This window comes from Dipodomys merriami, unplaced genomic scaffold, assembly GCF_024711535.1.
Source record: "Dipodomys merriami isolate MVZ:Mamm:240054 unplaced genomic scaffold, mDipMer1.0.p SCAF_472, whole genome shotgun sequence".
Lineage (NCBI taxonomy): Eukaryota > Metazoa > Chordata > Mammalia > Rodentia > Heteromyidae > Dipodomys > Dipodomys merriami.
In genome coordinates, this window is record NW_027206038.1 from 820,810 (window position 1) to 832,132 (window position 11,323).

The window sequence follows — 11,323 nt, forward strand, 5'->3', positions numbered from 1 at the left end:
GACGGCCAGGACCTGATGCCCGCGCTGTTGAGGACAGCGCAGGCCGCAGGCCACAACTTCCTGCTGCACTACTGCGAGGCCCGGCTGCACGCCGTGCGCTGGTTCAACCGCCCAAGTGAGTGCCTCAACCTCCGCCGGGCCCCAGGGCGGGGGAGGGGGCTGCATGCGAGCGCGCAGGGACCCGGATGCAAGGCCTGGGGTGGGAGACCTGGATGTGGGAATCCTCGGATGTGGGAATCCCGGGATGTGAGGACCTGGATGGAAGGCATGAGATGGGAATCCCCGGATGTAAGGTCCCGGATGTGAAGTCCCCGATGGGAATTCCCAGATGTGAGGCTCCAGATGTGAGGTAGTGGATGAGAAGCCCTGGATGTGAGGCCCCGGATGTGAGATCCCGGATGTGAGGCCTCGGATGGGAATCCCCAGATGTGAGGCCCCGGATGTGAGGTCCCAGATGGGAATCCCTGGCTGTGAGGTCCCGGATGTGAGGCCCCGCATGTGAATCACCGGATGTGAAGTACCGCATGTGAATCCCCGGATGTGAGGGCCTGGATGTGAATCCCTGGATGTGAGGTCCTAGATGGGAATCCCCGGATGTGAATACCCAGATGTGAGGTCCTGGATGGGAATCCCGGATGTAAGGTCTTGCGTGTGAATGCCCTGATGTGAATCCCCGGATGTGATGTCCTGGATGTGAATTCCCGGATGGGAATCCTGGATGTGAGGCCCCGGATGTTACTCCTTTCTCCCCACCCCCCGCAGGCTGCACGGTGTGGAAGCTGCACTTCGCCACTCCGTGCTTCGACCCGCTGGGCTCGGGCGCCTGCCTCGGTTTCCCTGCCTGCGCCTGCTCCGGGCGGCGCATGACCCGCCACCGGCGGCCACTGCTCTTTGACCTGACGGCGGACCCGGGGGAGACCCGCCCGCTGCGGGGCCCGATGGCGACGCGCAGGCGCGTGGAGGCCGCAGTGGCCTGGATGCTGCGCACGCGCCACCCCCGCGCGGCCCCGCCCCTCGCCCCTGCACACAACACCTGGAGCCTGCGCCTGCAGCCCTGCTGCGTGCCCGGACCGCTCTGCGCCTGCGACCACCTGATCCCCGACCTCTGACCCCGACCCGACCCCCAACCCCCAACTGCCCGGGGCTATGGCAGATCCTGGCCTGCGCCTCTCACATCCAGGGACTCACATCCGAGTATTAAACATCCGGGTATACTCAAATACAGAGATTCCCACATCCGGGGATTCCCACATACAGACTCTCCACATCCGGGGATTCCTACATCTGGGGATTCTCACATCCGGGGATTCTCACTTCTGGGGACTCACATCCGGGGATTCCCGGGGATGTATTCACACATCCGGAGAATCCTACATCCGGGGACTTTTACACCCGGAGAGTCTCACATCCAGAGACTCTCACATCCGGGGATTCCCACATACAGACTCTCACATACGGTGATTCTCACATCCGGAGATTCTCACATCCAGAGATTCTCACATCCAGAGATTTCCACATCCGGGGATTCTCATATCCGGGGATTCCCACTTCCAGGGATGCTCAGACCAGGGAATTCCCACATCTGGGGAAATCTCACATCCAGGGACTCTCACATCCGGGGATTCTCACATTTTTGGATTTTCACATCCGGGAATTCTCAGATCCAGGGATTCTCACATCCGGGGATTCCCACAGCCAGGGATTCTCACATCCAGGGATTCCCACAACTAGAGATTCCTACATCCCGGGATTGTCACATCCGGGGACTTTTACATCCAGAGACTCTCACATGTGGGGACTCTCACATCTGGGAACTCCTACATCTGGGGATTCCCACATCCGGGGATTTTCACATTCAGAGAGTCTCACATCATGGGATTCTCAGACCCAGGGCTTCACATATCCTGGGACTCTCACATCCTGAGCCTCTCATCCTTGAACTCCACCTCGGGCCTCCCATCCAGGGCCTTTCCCCAACCTCCCATCCGGAGCCCTGTCACATCCGGGCCTCTCTCCTCTAGCTTCCCACACAATAAAACCTCATGAGCACCGTACCGCACGGCAGGGTCAGCGGTCACGGGGGTCAGAGGCCGGGCACTGGTCCTGCCTTCCATTTCAGGTCATTTCCAGTTGTTGCTAGCATACAGGGCTGGTCCTGCCTTCCATTTGAGGCCATTTCCGGTCATTGCTATGGTATAGGACTGGTCCCGCCTTCCATTTCAGGCCACTTCCAGTCGTTGCTAGGGTATAGGACTAGTCCCACCTTCCATTTCAGGTCATTTCCGGTCGTTGCTAGGGTATAGGACTGCTCCCACCTTCCATTTCAGGCCACTTCCGGTCATTGCTAGGGTATAGGACTAGACCCACCTTCCATTTCAGGTCACTTCCAGTCGTTGCTAGGGTATAGGACTAGTCCCACCTTCCATTTCAGATCATTTCTGGTGGTTGCTAGGGTATAGAACTAGTCCTGCCTTCCATTTCAGGCCATTTCCGGTGGGTTGCTAGGATACAAGCTTGGTCCCGCCCTCCTCCAGGACGTCCCACCACCTAGATTCACACCTGATTGGCTTATTCCATGAAAGGCCCTCCCTCACTTTCCTAATTCCTTTGTCATTGATCCAGCTGTAAGACACACCCCTTAGCCCCCCCACAAATCCAACTCGCTGCTGATTGGACCTCACACCACAGTCCTGCTCCTAACTACGTGAACTCGGATTCAGATTGGCCCAGCGGGATTGGAGATGTGGGGTACCTGGATGTTGGACCACTCTGGGGGGGGTGGTTGGGTGGATGGATGGGTGGATGACCAGGCCTGCAAACTCTTCCCCTTCTGTGCCTGTCCCAGGGGACCCCAATGACCTCTCCAGGGATTGACCCAGGTGGGCCTATAGCTCCTTATTGCAGTAGGATAAGTCGAGGTCGGAGGTCTGTGTCTCCCTAGGCCTAGGATGCATTGCACCTGCATGATATCCAGGTCTTCTCTGGAGGGAGGGCCCCATTGGCTTCCCCGGGGACTCCTCCAGCCGCACCCCCTGCTCTGATTGGCTGACACGCCTGTCTCCCACCCAGGGAAGCTGCGGGTCCAGTTCGGCCTCTTCCTTGGGTGAGGTTAAAAGGCAGGGGGTGCTGTCCATCATCTCTGGGCCCCATCCCCTGCCAAGCCAATAGCTGGAGACTCGATCTGTGTGAAGCCACGCCCCTTCGTGGCTAGTTCTGTGGACTCTGTTTATGCCCATCACCCAGAGGTCCCGCCCACTAGTGAATGTATGGGCGTAGGGGCTGTACTTCACTTCCAGGTCCCGCCTCCTGGCTGTTGGAAGGCCACAGGGGCTGTCTGTCTCTTCCAGGTCCTGCCCCTGGCTGTTGGAAGGCCATAGGGGCTGTCTGTCACCTCCAGGCCCCGCCCCCTGGCTGTTGAAAGACCACAGGGGCTGTTTGTCTCCTCCAGGTCCCACCCTCTGGTTGTTGTGTGGACATTTGTCCTGTCTGTAACCTTCAGGCCACGCCCCCTTGCAATTAGATGGCCACACGGGCTGTCATTCACCTCCAGGCCACGCCTCCTACGCCATCTTACGTCATGTCAAGCCGAGGCCCCGCCCACAAGTGACTGACGGGACGCTCTAGCTGTCCATCACAATCCTGTCCCACCCAGCGCCTGTCTCCACACTGCACAGACGCCAGAGGGGAAGGAAACGCTGCCTGGGCGTGCGCACCGCGCATGTGCAGGGAGTGGCTCCAAAGGGGCGGAGCCTACGCATGCACAATGGAAAGATGGGTTGGGCAGACAGGCCTGACAGCGCGCATGCACACTTTATGTTGATTTTATTCGTCCTTCCCCCTCCAGGCTCCTTCGTCCACTTCTGATTCCACCTGCTGCTTGAGGCCCCAGGTTCGAATCCAGCCTCACACCGGGGAGGGGCCTGGTGGGGGAGGGGAGGCACAAGCTGCAGCCACCCGCGGGGGATCATGTGAGGCCCCGCCCCGCGCCTCTCCTCATCCGAGCACCCTGGGAGGGGGCGGTTCCCACCTGCATCCTGGCCCGCGCCCCGGAAGCAGCATCTGCGACCTCCAGACTAGAAGTAGGTGATGGCAGCACCCACCAGGGCCACGACCACCACGGACACGATGGGGGACACGACATGGGCCAGTGCGCTGCCTGGAGGGGGCGGGACTGGATCCAGAAGTGCGGGGGTGAACACACCCGGGAAGGGCGGTGGGGCGTCTCCCTGCAACTTCCGGTCGGGAAGTGCCCAGAAACAGGAAGCGAGCCAAGGTGAAGGGGGGGGACAAGGGTGCCTGACCGGAAGTGCTATCACAGCCTTGACTGGAAGTGTCCATGAACAGGGACCGGAAGTGCCCATAGTCAAGACCAGAAGTTGTTATATACTAGGGACCGGAATTCTCCACAGTCAAGACCGGAAGTTCCTACACACTAGGGACTGGAAGTGCCCTTCCAATCAGGACCGGAAGTGCCTTTCCCATCAGGACCGGAAGTTTCTATACACTAGGGACCGGAAATCACCAGTCAGGATGGGAAGTTCCTATGTACTAGGGACTGGAAATCTCCACAGTCTAAGCCGGAAGTTCCTATACACTAGGGACCAGAAGTTCCCATAGTCAATACCAGAAGTTCTTATACACTAGGGACCGGAAGTTCCTCTACACTAGGGACTGGAAGTGCCCTTCCAATCAGGACCAGAAGTTCCTATACACTAGGGACCGGAAGTGCCCTTCCAATCAGGACTGGAAGTTCCTGTACACTTGGACCAGAAGTCCCCATAGTCAAGACCAGAAGTTGTTATATACTAGGGACCGGAAGTCTCCACAGTGAAGACTGGAAGTTCTTATACACTAGGGACTGGAACTCCCCATCGTCAGGGCCGGAAGTGCCCATAGTCAGGACCGGAAGTTCCTATATACTAGGGACCAGAAGTGCCCAGTCAAGACCGGAAGTTCGTATATACTAGGGACCGGAAGTGCCTTTCCAATCAGGACCGCAAGTTCCTATACACTAGGGACTAGAAGTCCCTAGTCGGAACTGGAAGTTGTTATATACTAGGGACCGGAAGTTCCCAATCAGGACTGGAGGTTCCAATACTCTGGACCGGAAGTTCACATACTGTCAGGAGTGGAAGTTCTCATGCAGGCTGGAAGTCCCAAGACAATCTGTACTGGAAGTCCCCAGGAACTCAGAGACCGGAAGTTCCTTTTCTCTCCGGACCGGAAGTTCGCACTGAGACCGGAAGTGGAGGCGGCAGCGGTCCCGAAGGCTGTGGGTCACACCCGGGCCCAGATCACGAGGGAACGGAAGTGGGGCGGTCGAGGGGGCGGGACTTACCTTGGGGGGGTCTCCGTGGATCACATGTTCATTGCCAGCACCTGGGGGAGAGGGGGAGGAGAGACGCGGCCCTGGGAGCTCGGCCTCCACATCTGGGTCCCTACATCCGGGTTCCCTACATCCAGGTTCCCTACATCCGGGTCCCCACATCTGAATTCCTACATCCGGGTCCCTCCATGCAGGTCCTTACATCTGGGTCCTTACATCCGGTCTCTACATCCAGGTCCCTACATCCGGGTTCCTTACATCCGGGTCCCTACTTCTGGGTCCCTACATCCGGGTCCTTACATCCAGGTTCCCTACATCCAAGTCCCTACATCCAGGTCCCTACATCCCTTCCTCCTCATTCGCATCTTCTACATCCGGGTCTCCTCCCCCTGCCTTGGTTTCCCCGTCTTACCGTGTGAGCCTCCATAGCCTCCACCGCCACCTGTGAACAGAGGGGGCGGGGTCAGCCCGGGTTCCCTACATCTGGGTCCTTACATCGGGGTACTCACATCCCGGTCCCTACATCCGTGATCCCATGTCTGGGTCCCTACATCTGGGCCTCTACATCCGGGTCTCCACACTGGGGTCTCCACATCTGGGTCTCTACATCCGGGTCTCCACACTGGGGTCTCCACATCCGGGTCTCCTCATCCAGGTCTCCACACTGGGGTCCCTACATCCGGGTCTCTACATCCAGGCTTCCACATCCGGGTCCCTACATCCGGATCTCTACATCTGGGCCTCCTCACTGGGGTCTCTACATCCGCGTCTCTACACTGGAGTCTGCACATCCGGGTCTCCATACTAGGGTCTCTACATCCGGGTCTCCACACTGGGGTCCCTACATCCGGGCCTCTACATCTGGGTCTCCACACTGGGGTCTCTACATCCAGGCTTTCATATCCGGGTCCCTACATCTGGGTTTCCATGTCTGGGTCCCTACATCCGGGTCCCTAAATCCGGGCCTCCACACTGGGGTCCCTAAATCTGGGCCTCTACATCCGGGCCGCTCCATCCCCAGCCTCCACATCCGGGCCTCCCCCCCTTCCATGTCCTCATCTCCTGCGCCTGGCGGGGGTCGGGGCTTGGGTGGAGGCCGGCATCGGGGTGGGAGGTGACGTCTGCGGGGAGAGAGCAAGGGAAGATGGAGGCCGGCCTCCCCCCCTTACCCCCTTCCTTCCCCTGATCCCTGACTCCCCTGACTCCTCCTGGGGGTCGCGACCTGGGCGGGTTGAGCAGCTGCGGGTACAGCCCTGTGTGCCAGGAGTGGGCCATGCCTCAGCTTCCCCACCCTGAGTGGGCCTGGTGTGGGGAAGGGGGGAGGACCCCACTCACCTGAGCTGGGCTTCGGGGTGGGATCTGCGGGCAAAGAGAGAGAGGGTGGTGACCCGTGACCTCCCCTGACCCCTCCCTGACCCCCCCTGACCCCTGAACCCAAGGCCTCAGTGGGTGGCAAAGGGTCACATGAGATTCAGGCCCACACCTGGATCAAGGCCCCACATGAGGCCTAGCGGCCAGGGTGAAGCCATGGGGGGGGAAAGGTGAGAGGTCAGGACTCACTGGGTCATCCAGGGCGTCGGCGAGGTCAAAGTCAGCCTGGCCTGAGGGGGGAAGAGGATGGGTGCTGGGGACGGACGGACGGATGGGGAGACAGACAGACACAGAGACGAACAGACAGACAGACCGAGAGGATGACACACGGACAGACAGACAAGGGATGGACAGATGATCAAGACAGGACAGACAGATGACAGACAGAAGAAGCAGATGGACAGCCAGGTGGACAGAACAAGAGGCAGACAGACAGAGAGGAAGACATGGACAGAGAGGAGACAGACAGACAGACACAGGACAGATAGACCCAGACAGAGAGACTGAGAGGCAGGCAGACAGACAGACAGACAGACACAGAGATGGACAGACAGACAGACCAAGAGGATGACACATGGACAGACAGACAGACAGAGCCAGAGGCAGATGGACAGACAGACAGACAATGAGACAGACAGAGAGGAGACGGACAGACACATGGACAGATAGGGGCCCAGACACAGATGGACCTGCAGACAGACGGAGACAGACAGATGCAGAGACCGAGGGACAGACAGACAGACAGACAGACAGACAGAGAAGGGATGGATGACCAAGACAGAACGAATAGATGGACGGACAGACAGACAGGAGAAGCAGATGGGCAGCCAGGTGGACAGAAAGACCAAGAGGCAGACAGACAGACTGTGAGGAGACAGACAGCCAGACAGACCGAGAGGAGATGGACAGACTGACAGAAGCAGATGGACAGAGACACAGACAGACAGACTGAGACACAGATGGACAGACAGACAGACAAACAGACACAGAGACAGACAGGCCAACAGGACCAGGCCCTGGCCTCCAACAACCTGGCCCGACCTGAAAATCCACTGCCACCTCCCCACCCCACAACCCCAGCCCAGCCCCACGCCCTGAGGGGGGGGGACCCGAAACCACCAGGAGAGGGGGGGAAACTAGAAACCACCAAAGAGGGACAACTGGAAACCACCAAACTGGGGAGGGAACTAGAAACCACCAAGGTGGGGGAACTAGAAACCACCAAAAAGGAGAGAACTAGAAATCACCAAGGGAAGAACTAGAAACCACCAAGGGGGGAGAACAAGAAACCACCAAAGAGAGTGGGGGAACTAGAAACCACCAAGGCCTCACCCCGGCCTCCTGGGCCCAGGCCGCAGAGCAGGGCGGCCAGCAGCAGCAGCAGCAGCAGCACAGGTCCTCCTTGAAACTTACAAGGCTATGGTCAAAGTCACCCTAAGCAGGAAAGTCCTTGAAACCCCTGTCCAAATTCAGTGCCAACAAAGCCAGAAGTAGAGCCGTGTGGCTTCACTAGTTGAGGCTAGCCTTGAGAAAAGCAGTTCATGGACTGTGCCCAGATCCTGAGTTCAAGGTCTGGGACTGCCAACAAACAGACATACACAACAATCTGTGCAGCCATCCAGCTAAAGCACGTCACCCTCTTGTCCCCAACTGAATTGGACAGAGTTCCCTGGGAAAGGGGCTGGGGGAGCCACTGTCATCTTGACTCTGCCCATTCTGCATGCATCACAGGATTCCGGCCACACCCCCATTATTTCATGGTTCTTTTTGACCAATGGGATACAAGAATAGTGGTCATGCCCACATTCCATGCTGCCTGGTAGATGGACTAGGCTCTATTAGAACACTCGGAGGCTGAGATCCACAGGGGGAAAATCCTGCCACAGGAGCATGGGCCCGCTGCAGGCACCCGGGCCACCAGGCAGCTCAGTGACAGACTGAGCTGGAGCCACAGGCCCTCTGCCCCATGAGCTGCCACCACAGCATGCATGGGGATGGGAAGAGGGACACATGGGCATCTGAAAAGAAAATCTGCTTCCTCCATGACCTACCTGATGAGGTGGACTTCCAGAGTCCAACAGGTGAGCTCCACCATTGATGCAGCCAGCTTTCGGCACACATCCGAACCATCGAGGAGTCCCTCATGGTGTGTAAAGAGTAGAGGTTGGTCTTGAGTGAGCTGTGTTGGGAGAAAGCCCAGTGCATGCACTGGCTGTCCCAGGAGAAGATGGAGAAGAGGACAGTGCTGTGGGAGCTGCTGTTGCTCCTCACAGGGGAAGGCACAGACAGCAGTCTCCAGATGCCAGCACAGGCTGAGCTCCCCACCACCAGCACTGCTTCAGATGCCTCAGGGCCTGTGGTAGGTGAAATGAGGGAGGAGCAGAAAGGTTTTGAAGAATTGCAACTTGAAGACAGCATGGAAACTGCCAGAGGAGAGGTCAGGGTTCCCAACCCCATAGTGGACTCCCCCAAGGAGTATGTCCTGCCCCAGATGCCCCACATCCAGATCTGCCCACAGCTCCCAGGCTCAGAGAAGGAGTGCTCCCCCACTTTCTCCTGTAATCTGATGTGGATGATGACTCTCTATGTGACATACTGACTCTCATAAGCCTTGGCAGCCACCAGAAGTAGGTGGCCAGGTGGCTTTCTCTCAGGCCTCCATCAGCCGGGTGATGGGAAGGTTAAACTGGGGGTCGGGTAGGGCAGAGGCTGCCAGGAGGTGGCCCAAACTCAAGGGTTATCTAATGGCCCATTGGTGGCCAGGAAAGAGGCCCATGTTATGCTTATCACAAAGAATAAATTGTTTTCAAAGCAAAATAAAAAGCCTCCAACAAAGATTTGTTCTTCCAGTCCTGGGGCTTGAACTCAGGGCTTGGCCATTGTCCTGAGCTCTTTTTGATCAAGACTGGCACTCTACCAGTTGAGCCCCACCTCCCTTTCCAGCCTTTTCTGTGTGGAATAGAACCCAGGGCTTCAGGCATGCTAGGTGACCACTCTACCACTGAGCCACATTCTCAGCTAGGATGATTCTCCCCCCTCCCAAACCCATATGGCCATTCCTCAGATAAATAGGAAGTAGGTGGTGGTGTATGCATCAAATACCTAGGCCAGCAGCCATCAGGCTTAGTGGGAAAAGATTGTAGTGTAGAAATCTCTGATTTTGCATGCACGTGGTGTCTGTGTGTGTGTGTGTGTGTGTGTGTGTGTGTGTGTGTGTGTGTGTGTGTGTGTGTGTGTGTGTGAACTCAGGGCATAGGCTCTATCCCAGAGTTTTCTTGCTCAAGGCTAGTGCTCTACCACTTGAACCACAGCCCCACTTGCTTTTGGATGGTTACCTACAGGTAAGAGTCTCAAGGGCTTTCCTGTCCAGGGTGGCTTTGAATCATGATGGGGGCCCCAAGGAAGCAAGAGTAAACACAACTCTCAAGTACTATCCCTATGGTGGGCTACTCCTGCACCCTGGGGGCCAGATGTGAAACATGCGGCCCTGTGCCATCATCCTCTAGAGTTCAATTTGGGGAAGTGACCAGAGCCAAGCTGACTTTTGCTCACCCTGATTGCTGATGCCAGAGCAGGTCTGTTCCACCCTAGGCCAAGAGAGCTCCTGGAAGCCTGGCTTACCACGGGCACAAAAAAGGGAGAGGTCAGCTCCAGGCTGAGCTAAGAGCCTTTGCCCATGGATACCCCAACTTGGCCTTACTTATCACCATAAGACCTGCCAAAGAACAACCCAAAAAAAACAAAATTGGAGCTGTGCCTCCAAGTGGTAGAGCTCTAGCATTGAACCAAAGAGCTCAGGGACAGGGCCCCCAAGCTTTGAGTTCAAGACCCCAGCTGACCTTCCCCCATAAAACACAGGTTGTCTAAATGTGAATTAGTATGATTTGTGCAGTATTTCTGAAGAATGGTGATACTGAAGAAAGCACCCTAATTCTAATGACAGCTGAACTTGTGACATACAGCTATGTGCTGAGTCCTTCACAGGGCACTATTTGCTGGGTCCTTCCCACATGGGGGTTTTGTGCGGAGTCCTCAAAAAGGTGCTGTTTGGTGAGTCATCCCAAAGGGTGCTATGTGCTGAGTCCCTGAGAAGAGTGGGCCATCCTGGGTTTTTCAAAGGGTGCTGTGTGCTGAGTCCATTACACAACGTACTGTATGCTGAGTCCCTCAAAAGGTGTGGTGAGCTACTGCATCCCAAAGGGTCCTGCTATGTGCTGAGCCCTTGCGAAGAGAGGGATGAGGTGAGTTTTTTGAGTGCTGTGCGCCGAGTCCTTTACACAGAGGGCTGTGTACTGTACTTCAAATGGTGCTGTTTGCTGATTGCTTCCACAGTATGGTATGTGCTGAGCCCTTCAAAATTGTTCTATGTGCTGATTTTTTCGAAGGGTGCTGTGCACTGGATGTTTTACACAGGGTGCTTTATACTCAGCCCTTCAAAGGGTGCTGTTTGCCGAGTACTCTACCCAGCATACTACATGCTGAGTCCTCAAAGGGAGCTGTGTGCTGAGTCCTTTACACAGGGTGCTTTGTGCTGTTTTTGGAAGTGTGCTGTGTGTTGAGTCATCCCAAAGGGTGCTATGTTCTGAGTCCTTGAGAGGTAGTTATCCCCAACACTCACACACACAC

At 56.7% G+C, this 11,323-nt stretch overlaps 1 long non-coding RNA gene across 3 annotated transcripts; it reads right to left on the reverse strand.

The window, feature by feature from the left end:
• Positions 1-3,812: 3,812 nt before the first annotated feature.
• LOC138808732 (uncharacterized) lies at positions 3,813-8,430 on the reverse strand. Of its 3 annotated transcripts, XR_011366601.1 has the most exons (8): positions 8,030-8,430; positions 6,887-6,927; positions 6,662-6,685; positions 5,739-5,768; positions 5,339-5,379; positions 5,121-5,233; positions 4,028-4,171; positions 3,813-3,920 (listed from the first exon to the last, which is right to left on the reverse strand). It is a non-coding gene; the product is annotated as an uncharacterized lncRNA (long non-coding RNA). The 3 variants fall into 3 exon arrangements; XR_011366600.1 differs by having other exon boundaries at positions 5,121-5,379; XR_011366602.1 differs by lacking the exon at positions 4,028-4,171 and having other exon boundaries at positions 5,121-5,379.
• Positions 8,431-11,323: the final 2,893 nt, after the last annotated feature.